Genomic DNA, 11,700 nt, shown 5'->3' on the forward strand with positions numbered 1-11,700 from the left:
GGCAAGTTGTCTTGAAGGCCTTAAATTTTCCTCTTGTGGTCTCGTGCAATGTATTGCTCATGAGCCTTTACAAACTCACTTGCTAAATTCTAGTACTACAAAATTCTTTTGGTTGATTGTTTATTATGCTTGAAATTTTGGTCCTTTTTTATGCCACCAAAAAATTGGTATGACTTTGATGGTATGAAGAATTTAAATGAGGAGGACACATGTCCCCCAAATATTTGAAGAAGAATGCAACATGAATCCCTAAGAGACATTTTTATTGAAGTCTTGTTTAACTATCTTTGTAACGGTTGTCCTCAAGAAGCCATTACTTCTGATGATAGTTATCACTACTTAGCTATAAATAAGAATGGGGGCAATTCTTTTGATATATAGATAGAGAAAGAGAAGAAGATGTAATACAACTAAAAGAGCAAGTACTGAAAATTAGTTCTTGAGAATCGTAAACTTTGTGTTATGATGATCTAATGGTTTATTCCTCTTTTGTGGAATGTACCTCTGATTAGATAATTTCTTATTGTTTTCAGAAGTGATTAAAATTTTATATTTGAACATCTGTTGTGAATAATTCATCTTTGAATGGATATTATAACAGTCGTCCAATTAGAGGTTGTTGCGATTTGGCTATTCAGTATATAATCTTTGTATTCTATCTTGTTCTAAATTTAATTATTAATCTTTCCCTTTGAAGCTTTTTGGTTATAAGTTTTTCCTTTTCTCTGCTTTTTGGCTAAAAGCATGCATGGTTTTCATCTGTTATGCTCTATTTGAAGGTAGTTGTGCCTTATTAAATAAGTAGAGAGTAGGTGTAAAATATCATTACTGTTGACTCAACTGATGGTTTCAATTGCCATTTGTTTGGGCATAGGAAAACAAAGTTAAGTGAGAATTTTGTTAACCAACAAGATGATTATGTTTTAATATAAATACAAATATAATTGAAATAGATAAATGATCAGGGTAAGTTCACAATAATGGTTCCCACTTTCACCCACAAAGGAAAAACGAGGTGGTAGGAAAAAAAATCGGAGGGGGTTCGAGCGAAGTGGGGGTGTTCGAACGAACTACCCTTTGGGGTTCGAGCGAACCTCCCACTTCGCTCGAACCCCCTCTTTCGAGCGAAGCACCTTTAATGCTTGTTTATATCATTTTTTAATTATATTGGGGGGGTTCGCTCAAACCCCCCTTCATTCGAACCCCCCTAAAAAGGGGCGAATCCCCCTTCATTCAAACCCCCTTTTTAACACTTCTTTGAAGCTTTCTACATTTTTTTGCAAACTTTTGGCCTTCAAACCTCTGGTTGAAGGCTCAAATGAAATGATCTTGACAACCCAAAATGTAGTATGGTAGTCGTTGAAGAAAGCTTTTCAATGACTATAATTTTATTACATATTGAGTTTATTATGAACATTTTTTTTTTAATTTTACCAAACATAAGTTTTTCACCAAACATGAATTTCTCTATTCAATGCACTAGGAAAAATAATAAACTAATTCAAAAAAATTATGAAAAATATCTATGCCCTACATATTCACGTCTTCTTTCTAACAAAAAATAAATAAATTGAATTTCAATACATATAGAACAAGTTATGTGTTCAAACATACACCTATGTCTAAAATATAATTAGTTGGACTTCAAAACTTAATAAAATAAAAAATATTCAACATATCACTATCAAACCAACTGCAAGCCCTGGATATTGATGTTACAAACCAAAATTCGAAAGAATTGAGTTTTTGTCATTTATAGAAAAAAGTTATGCGTTTCAGGAGGCACATCAGCCTTAAAAAATGTAGTTTGCTGTAAAAAACTACTTTTCGAGGGAGATGGACAAATTAGAAAAAAAAAAATATATAGAATCTACAGACAAAATGCTACAAATCACTAATTTATATCATCTTCAAATTCTCAATAGTTTAAAAGTTATAGTTGTCAAAAGTTGAAGATTATTTTAAAATTGTTCATCTCAGTGTCAAAAGTGGCAAAAAAGTGGGAACCATTATTGTGAGTTCACCCATCAATGTATAAAACTAAAGGAATTTAAACAAGATCTATATAATATATGTATCTAATCTAACATCTACAATACTATCTTTTTATTTTTCTAAAGAAAATTATTGTTCATAGCATGAAATTATTAATTTAAGAGATCTTAATACCCACAAACTCATATGAACTAGTCATGAAACCAAAATTCATGAAAAGATAAAAACCAAAATATTAAACATGAAGCTTTTATAGAAATAAGCACATTCAAGGCTAAAAAATAATTGTTCATAGCAAGGAATGATTAACATAAGAGAAATTAATAGCCACAAAATCATATGAACTAGTCATGAAACCAAAATCTAAGAAAAGATAAATATAAAAAAGTTAAACATGATTTTTTTTATAAAAATTAACACATGCAAAGCTGAATAGTAGCATACACAACATGCCCTTCAACATGCACAAACTCCAAAGAGGTTTGTTCTAATAAAAAAAATGATTACTTAAAAAAAATTCCTATCCTTGATAGACAATTAGTTTACCATTTTATCTAACTTTATACAATAATATTTTTTTTTTTTTAAAAATATGAAGGATTTACTAAAGTGATAGCTTTTTCTTTGATAGATTTTTCTTTGAGTGAAGTTAAAACATCTATCTATAGATATTATTGGGAACAATTCAAATGAATGTACAATGTACCTACTTGTCAATTTGCCATTTTTCCTCTGTTTAACATTTAAAATTCCACTATGACATTTATTGACTTAATTTTCTATATAACATAGACAACCAATTGTGAAAAATGGACCATAAAATCTAGAAGTACCATACCCTTTAATTATTAACCTTTTTTTAATAACAATTTTTTTAATTATTTAGATTTTATTTTCAAGTCACAAGTAAATCTTTGTTAATTATTGATCTAAATTCTAGCAAAAATGACTTGTCTCCAACTCATTTTATAATATTAAAATATATAACTACATGAAGCTCTAAAAATGTGTCAATGTCATTTGCTATTCAGTTTTACCTCTAAAACTTTGTCGGTAGAATGTGAGCAAAAATGAAGACAGATATAATCTAGGGAGGTCATTTGAGAATTCGAGACTAACAACATTAACAAAGTTAACTTTTACCTACTTTGATAATTCTATTTAACTTTAAATAATTTTACAAGCTAGGATGAAATTTTACAAGCACAATAATCCAAGTCAAAGCATTGTAGTATTAGAGTAAGATTTACTCAACGTAACGCCCCACTACGAGGCCCAGAGGACTTAAACAAAATAAACAACAATAAAATGCGAATAATTTTTTTTTGTTATAAAAAGTTAACCATACAATTACATTGAATAACATGATAAGGAAAATATGTACAAATACTAACTAGAAAAAGTCTTCAAGGCCCCACAACGATGTTACTCAAGGATAAAAATAACCATATATAAGAGCATAGAAAAATCACTTAAAAAGATAACATTGTCCTTTACAAAGGAACAAGATACATATTATATTTCTAAGAGAATATACATAAGATCATCGGTTACATTACAAGGTATTCGTAAGGATATAATCTCCAAGAGTACAAACAATGGAGAGTATACATGAATCTGGTACATAAAGAGAGACTTCAATCCTCCCACGAGCCATCACAAACATGATGCAGAACGAACCAAAACCCAATGGGCACGGATAGCACTCCACCCATCCATGTGGTACCATAAGGTCCACCCCCCCTGCTAGGAGGTATCAACTAGACCCACATGACAGATGCAATCAGAAAGAGTACCAACATGACACAGAAGATAACTCACACTTGACTTAACCACAAGAGACTCACAAGGCTTATCCATAGGAGACTTACAAGGCTTAACCACATGAGGCTCAAAGTAAAACAACCATCTTCCAAAGGCTCAAGCAATCCATAGGAGGATAAAAGATGCAAGTTGCCACTAGGTAGAAATAGGGAAGAGTGTCATCACTAAGTTGTTGTGAGATACCATAGTAGGTCTTCACTAGGTCTCGACCCCCATCTTGGGTTACCCTGGTGACCTCTCTCGACCCCCGACCCCCATACAAACACTAGTGGACCACACCAACCTTTCGAAAGGACAAGATTGGTGGAAGCCATTCCAGGCCCTTCTCTACTTACCTCAGTCCTAAACAAGCACCTGAGCGTAAGAGATGCAACAAGAATTAATTTTTATTAATGTTATCCAGCTACTCACCCGAGTTTATTATTTTATATTATCACTTGATTACAAAAATCTCATTGAGTTACCATGGCGATTACTTTGGGTCCCAGCCCCCAATGAAAGCCACTCCCCCTTGACTTGCACCTAGGAATCAAAATAAATCACAAGGCCATGACACCCAAAACATGAGGTGACAAGGTTACAACCATAGCAAGGCTTAACTCACTTGCTAGAACAAGATCCCCAAAAGGTGTAACAACAATAAGCTAGGAAGACCATCTAGCACATAATGAAGAAAATCCACTGATCCAAAAATATTAGGAGGAGAAGTACATCAATGCTCAACAAAGAAGGCTCAACTGTCAAGTAGTCAAGAAAGACACCGATCTCATAACATACCAAGATGAAGGGAAAACATGCCCAAGGAGAACCTCAATCAATGATCTGGCCTCTAGAACATAACAACTTAACGACATAATCTTGCAACCCACAATAATAGACGAAGATCAAAGCAACAACTAGTTCTCATAATGTTGAGCATCAAGAAGTCCAATCTTATCATAATACCAAATAGGCCAAATTGATTTCTATATGACTCACTAAGTCAATATTAACATTAACCTCCAATAACCCAAATTTAACATAAGACACATTATATCCCTATTCGTTTGCATAATCGAGCTACCATTTCATTATACAGTCATTTATGATATCATATTGCATTAATGTCATTCTACACTCATGGTTTGATCAATTACACTAAAGAAAGAGTTCAGAGTTGAAGGCTAAAACATACATACATACATACATACATACATACATACATACATACATACATACATACATACATACATACATACATACCATCACATTAAAGCATAAGAAAATTTGAATTTGAATAAACATCCGGTAAACTGCAACATTTGACCTATTGATTAAACATTTACGAATATTCTTCTTTATATATATATATACCATCACATTAAAGCATAAGCAAATCTGAATTTGAATACGCATCTGATAAACTGCAACATTTCACTTATTGATTAAACATTTATGAATATTATTCTTTATATATATATTAATAAAATTGTTCAACTGTCAAAAGAAATATCAATAAATTAATAACATAGCACATAGCAATATTTATTTTAGCAGCCGATTGAATCAACACACAACAACGCATAGAGGGAAAAGCCGTGGGTGATGTGGGTGAGCCCCCACAGTCGTGCAATTCCCATGGCTATGGGTGAGCCCCCCCATAGTCGTGGGCTACCCATGGTTGTGGGTACGACTCCCCATAGTCGTGGGAAGACCCACAACTGTGGATCGAGCCACCCATAGTCATGGATGGGCTCCCCATGCCCAAAAAAACTCAAAGAAACAAAACATAAATATTACAGTGTCACCATCAAAATATGAAATGTGATTCCCATAATATTAAAAGAGATTAGAATATACAGTTATGTGTGTGTGTGTGTGTTATAAGCAAACTAGATAAAATATCAACAAAAGAATTTTCCAGATATGGATAATATAGTCCTTTTGTTTTTTTATAATTTCAAATACATAGATTTACAATAAATTCGACCTATCCCCAAATTTTAAAATTTATTATCAAAGTCCTAGCTAAAATCTTTTCTTGATAAAAATCTCTGATCCGGAATCAAATAAAAAATCTTATAATCCCAAACCCCATTAACAGACAAATCCTTATCATTAACTCAATTCCTTTGTACTAGGTAGATTTAGTTGTATTATATTTTTTTCCTTTAAATAATAAAATTTTAATCATTTTTTTTAATGCATGTAATTATAAAAGTATAATATTGGATATATTTGAATCATAAATATATTTTTGAAAAAAATTTAACATGACGACTTGAAGATTCATTAATTATTCTACCTAAATATTTTTACACTATCTTGATTTTTTTAATTTAAAATTTAAAAATAATATATTAATATTAATTTGTGAAGTCATGATTTCTTCTCACTGAATTAGTGTGCCAAGTGTTTAAATTTATATTTCTTCCTTCTTAGAGCTAATTGCACACTCTTTAGTGGGTATAGAATGTACGATAGGAATGATTAGGGAAATATAATTAGAAGACGGGGATGAAATGTTTGTGTGGAACAAGTAACACCCGTATTATGTGTTGGCGTTACAATGTAGAGTGTAATGAAGCATTTTGGTGTGAAGATTACAAAGGCATTTGTGCGCATCATGTGAGCAGTCGAAATGTTTTACAGATTCCATCAATCATGAATGCCTCTATATACTTATTCAGAATGCCCCTTTCTCTCTTTCTATCAACACCTCAATAATAATAATATTCAGTCCATCACTTAACTTTGTGGTGGCATCTGAAATACTATGGGAATGAGATGAAGCGGACAAGTGGTGGAAGAGAAGAATGCACAAGTGGCTGGAGAGTGGAGAGTGGAAGGAATTAAATAACTTAAATTATTTAATTTTATGTGCAAGAGGTAAATAAATGAAATAAATATTTTATAATTTTTATAATAATAAGAGAGGGTGAACAATTGAATAAATTAAATAACTCATTCAACTATAGGAGAATGGTAGCTAAATAGTTTATTGACACAATTACTTAATTATAATAGATTAGGAGAAGCGAACAATGATAAATTAATTCAAAAAATAAAAAATCATTAATTAACAAGAAAGGATGATAAATTAATTAAATAATAAAAATGATTTAATTAACATTATTTGAATGAGGGGATGATTAGTAGAATAATCAAATAATTAAAAATTATTTAATTAATTGTGAAGAATGGATGACGAGAAACGATGATGAAAAAGTGGTTAATTTTCTCTGTTTATATTTTGCCTCACTTTCAGACAATGCATGTTTCAAAGAAAAAAGTGAAAACTTATGCAATATCATGCCCCAATGTGCCCCAGAGAACTAAGGGATTGAGGTGTGATGCCCCCTTGAGAGATTGACCAAAAAATTAAATCTAAGGTTAATCTCTAAAAATAATGAATTGATTGGATAGAACAAAAGTTAGTAAGAAGAGAAGAAGATTAGTTTGGTTATAATGGGTTAGGATTTCTCAATAGGAGATAGGAGGAAATGATAGATGGGTAGAATATATAGAGATAGGATAAATATGATTGATCGGGTTTGGGTGGATAAGTATTGATCGATAGTAGACTAATATGGGCATTCAAGCTTTTACTTTGTATCATCATAGAGCATTTTGATTTTGCAAATAGATATATTTGCACCAAGGTATGATAAGACCAAGGTGAGATCAATATCCCTTTGCATAGGCAGACACACTACAAACAAGGAATGCTCTAATCTACTATGAAACATGAATGTACCTAGTTTAGGTATGTGAGACAACTAGAAGCATGATGATCCTTTTGGGAAAAAAAAGTATTAGATGACCTTTGATTTATATAGGATATATGATGATGCTTAAAGTCACGTCGACATAAATACTAGGAACACACTTGCCTCAAAATTTCATAAGAACATCCCACAAACACAACATACAAAAATAATGTCAATGTCCCTTCCTTGCTCCTCTAATCACATGTGGATATCGTCGAGTAGCATAGCAACATGACATAAGATAGATCAAGCAAAAGTAAAGACTCAGACAAAAGAAGTCAACAACCATTTAGATCTTCTTGCCAAAGATGAGTGTTTAAGATTGAGTAGTGCTTGATAGGTTGATGTTTCACATGATCTTGGTTGATAGGATATTGATGTGTGATAGGATGTCTATTATAGGACCAATGTGTCTGTAAAGGCATGCCACTAGGCTCAAGGTAGATAAAGTTGATTAGGTAATTGATATTTTTAGGCCATAGGATATCTTGGTAGTTCATCTTTGATTAAGATGTTGCAGCGCTATGCTTGTTTTTGACTGAAGTGTCATTGTATTAACAAAGACACAATTTATTTCGAATTGTGGTGACAACAATGAGGATGGTGCAAATGTAAATTTATTATTGTAAGAAGATAGTTATTGTGGTGCATGATGCATGATGATATTTGATTGCATGGAAATATAATATGGATTATGATTTTTAATATTTGACTTTTTTTAACTTTTTATTTTTATTTTTTTGAAATATTTTTTTATTTTTTATTTTTGAAAAAAAAATCAAATTTTTGAAAATTTTGACTTCATGAAAGATGTCTAGATCATTGGTTGAGGTATAAGTCAAATATCAAGATTTTTTCTCTGGAAAGATGCATGTATTTGCCCTTAGTGTCTAGCAAGGCATGGAAAATTATGAATGGATGAATGGATTGGTGAAATAGAAGTGGATAAGCGAAAGCTAGAGGTAGCTTATCATATAATCATATTTGATTTAATTTTCAAGGATTATCTTGTAATGGGATAACATGTTTGTCCAAGCTAAGGGATTGGATATGTGGCTATGTAGGTAATAGCACAATGCATTGAATTTCATGTGATCCAAAGGAATGGACATGTCAAGAGTTTTTCAAAAATCATGTTTTGAAAGTATACGCTCCTAGGTTTTGATCACAACCAGGGGATATATTTGGATAAGATTGAGAAAGTATTGTTACCTAATTTTGCCTTTTGAGTAAAAAGTAACTTTATAGTGAGTCGTAGGTCTTATGAGGAGGTTTAGATGATTTAAAAGAGAGAAAAGTTAATAAAATATCTTTTTTGATTAATGCTTAAAGTTTGAAATATGTTTACCTTTATCTTCTCCTTAAGGTTTACCAAAAAGAAAAGAAAAAAGCTATGCATTTGGAAGGAATTGGAGTTCAAATGATAGAGGTGTCACATGACATTAAGTTAAAAAGGTAAAAAATATTGCTCTCACATCCAAGTTGCATTATCCCTTTGTTGAATATCTGGGCAACTGAGAAGGGGAGTGAATTAGTTGACAATTAAATTCTTCTTTGAAAATTTTCACAAATCCAGAACAACTACCAGAATTAATCAAGACAAGTAAACCATCACAGTGTATGCATATAAATCAAACACAATGAACACCGAGATTTAAGTGGAAAACCCAAGAAGGGAAAAACCACTGAGAATGCTAATTCTCAATATAAAAACACTGGTTAAGGTGATATTTACAAAGGATGGCTCATTGTCGAGAATGGTCACTGTAGGAGGGCTCACTCCCCAAAAAGGCTCACTATCGGAGGGCTCACTACCTAGAAAGGCAAATTGTCGAAGAAAGAAAGATATAAAATAAAATCCACCACTAAAACACAGTCTACACTACTGAAACTTCTTTTGGTAACTATCTGCAACACACTTCATAACAACATCTGGATTCTTTCAATCTCACATATATTCAACATAATTAGTCATTCAAAAATGCGACACTAACTCATCCAGATCATACTGATGCAGTCACCGGTTAGAAGGGACCTCAAAGAGATCAATCCGGACCGGTCAACAAGAGTAAACACAATGGAAACACGAGGATATGATGGAGGCAATGCAAAACATAACGAATTATATCATGAAAACTGATTACAATGAACCGATAACATTCGGGTTACAGAAACTGACTCACTAGCCTACTAAAACATGCTCAATTACAGAACAAGTCACAACCGAACCTCAAATCTTAAGATCTAGCTTCTATGTTCTATATTTTCTCTGATCTACATTCTAATGCCCAATTACAATGATTTATATAATCCAAGGGGATCCGATCGATCCAAAAAGGGATCAAATGCTGAAGAACAAGACCTAACGTGTAAAAACAACAAGGTCAGCCTCCGCTAAAGAAATTCCTCCATAAAATCCAAAGGATTAAGTGTAGATCAAAGGGAAGGTCAACCAGATGCTAAGGAACATTAGAATCAATGATTAACGCTCTGCAAGCTACGGAAGGGATCCGGTAGATCACTAATGCAAATAGGTCCAAACAACCGGTACTAGAAAACTGTCTCGGAAACCGATAGAGATAACTTGCCAGAAAATGATCCAAATGCTCCACAGTTTGGGAATAAGGTAGATGATCAAGGCCTCAAGAAAAATCCAACTCCTCAAGATCCGGTGATCCAATGCTAGAAATGCAAAATGAAATGCTAAAACTGCAAAACAGAAAGCAAAACAAAAAGGAAAGATTTTTGGTTGATACAAGATTGCCAAGAACCGGGGATGCTCCTGCATCGGACATCCGGGGTTGTTGAAAAAGTGAGTCTCTCACTTTGTTGGGGTCAGAGGAAAACCAAGACGATCTACCTTTGCTTGAGAAATCCAAGATGAGCCTTCAACTAGTCTGCCTTTCCACTTCACAAGATACTCCTTATACTGACTGCTTTGGGTACTATGCCCAACCCTACTAGCCAAAAATGTCTTTAATCTGGTCTGGTTCCTTCCAGGGCAACTGTTTTTCCAAGTCTGCAATACTATCCTCATTGAATTCCGGTTCATGATACCGATGTAGATCTGCAATATTAAATATAGGTGAAATATTTAGACTATCCGGTAAGTCCACTTCATATGCATTTCCAGAACTGAACTTTCTCAAGATCTTTCTAGGTCCAAACTTCCTCATTTGCAACTTGTTATAATTTCCAATTAGGAATCTTTCTTTTCTCAAATACACCATCACTTCATTGCCAACTTCAAATTCCTTATTTCTCCTCTTCTCATCTGCTTTCTCCTTATACTTGTTGTTCATGTCCTCCAAATGATGCTTAACTTGAATATGTAAGTCCTTTATGTGATCTACAAATTCTTCTGCTTCTGAATTTCTCCGGTCTTCACTGCTAATATCTCTTAATTCTGATATACCTCTAGGGTGTGCTCCGGTAACAATCTCAAAAGGTGTCCTTCTGATAAAACTATTTACTGAATTATTGTAGGAAAACTCTGCTTGTGCAAGAATCAAATCCCAACTTCCGGTTTTGTCTCCAACTAAGCATCTTAACAAATTTCCCAAGCTCCAGTTAACTACTTTTGTCTGTCCATTAGTCTGTGGGTGAAAAGTAGAACTGAACTTCAAATTTGTCTTCATCTTCTTCCAAAGTGTTCTAAAAAAATAACCAATAAACTTGGTATCTCTATCTGAAACTATGCTCTTAGGTAATCCATGCAATTTGACCACTTCCTTGAAAAATAGGTCAGTTATATGCACTGCATCTGATGTCTTCTTACAAGGTATGAAATGATCCATCTTTGAGAATCTATCCACCACCACAAATATTGAATCATTTCCTCTTTGTGTCTTAGGCAGTTCTAGTATGAAATCCATGCTCATATCTTCCCAAGGTCTTTCTGGCACTTTCAAAGATTTATACTTTCCTATTTTGACTACTACCTTTTGTAACTTGACAAAATCTACAACTTTGCGCATATTTCCTAACATCCTTATGAATTTGGGGCCAAAAGTAATGCTCACTCACTAATGCTATTGTTTTATCAACACCAAAGTGTCTAGCTAATCCTCCACTATGTTTCTCCTTTATCAAATTCTCCCTCATATAACTCTTAGGTATGCACAAATGAATT

Source organism: Cryptomeria japonica, chromosome 5 (assembly GCF_030272615.1).
Source record: "Cryptomeria japonica chromosome 5, Sugi_1.0, whole genome shotgun sequence".
Taxonomy (NCBI): domain Eukaryota; kingdom Viridiplantae; phylum Streptophyta; class Pinopsida; order Cupressales; family Cupressaceae; genus Cryptomeria; species Cryptomeria japonica.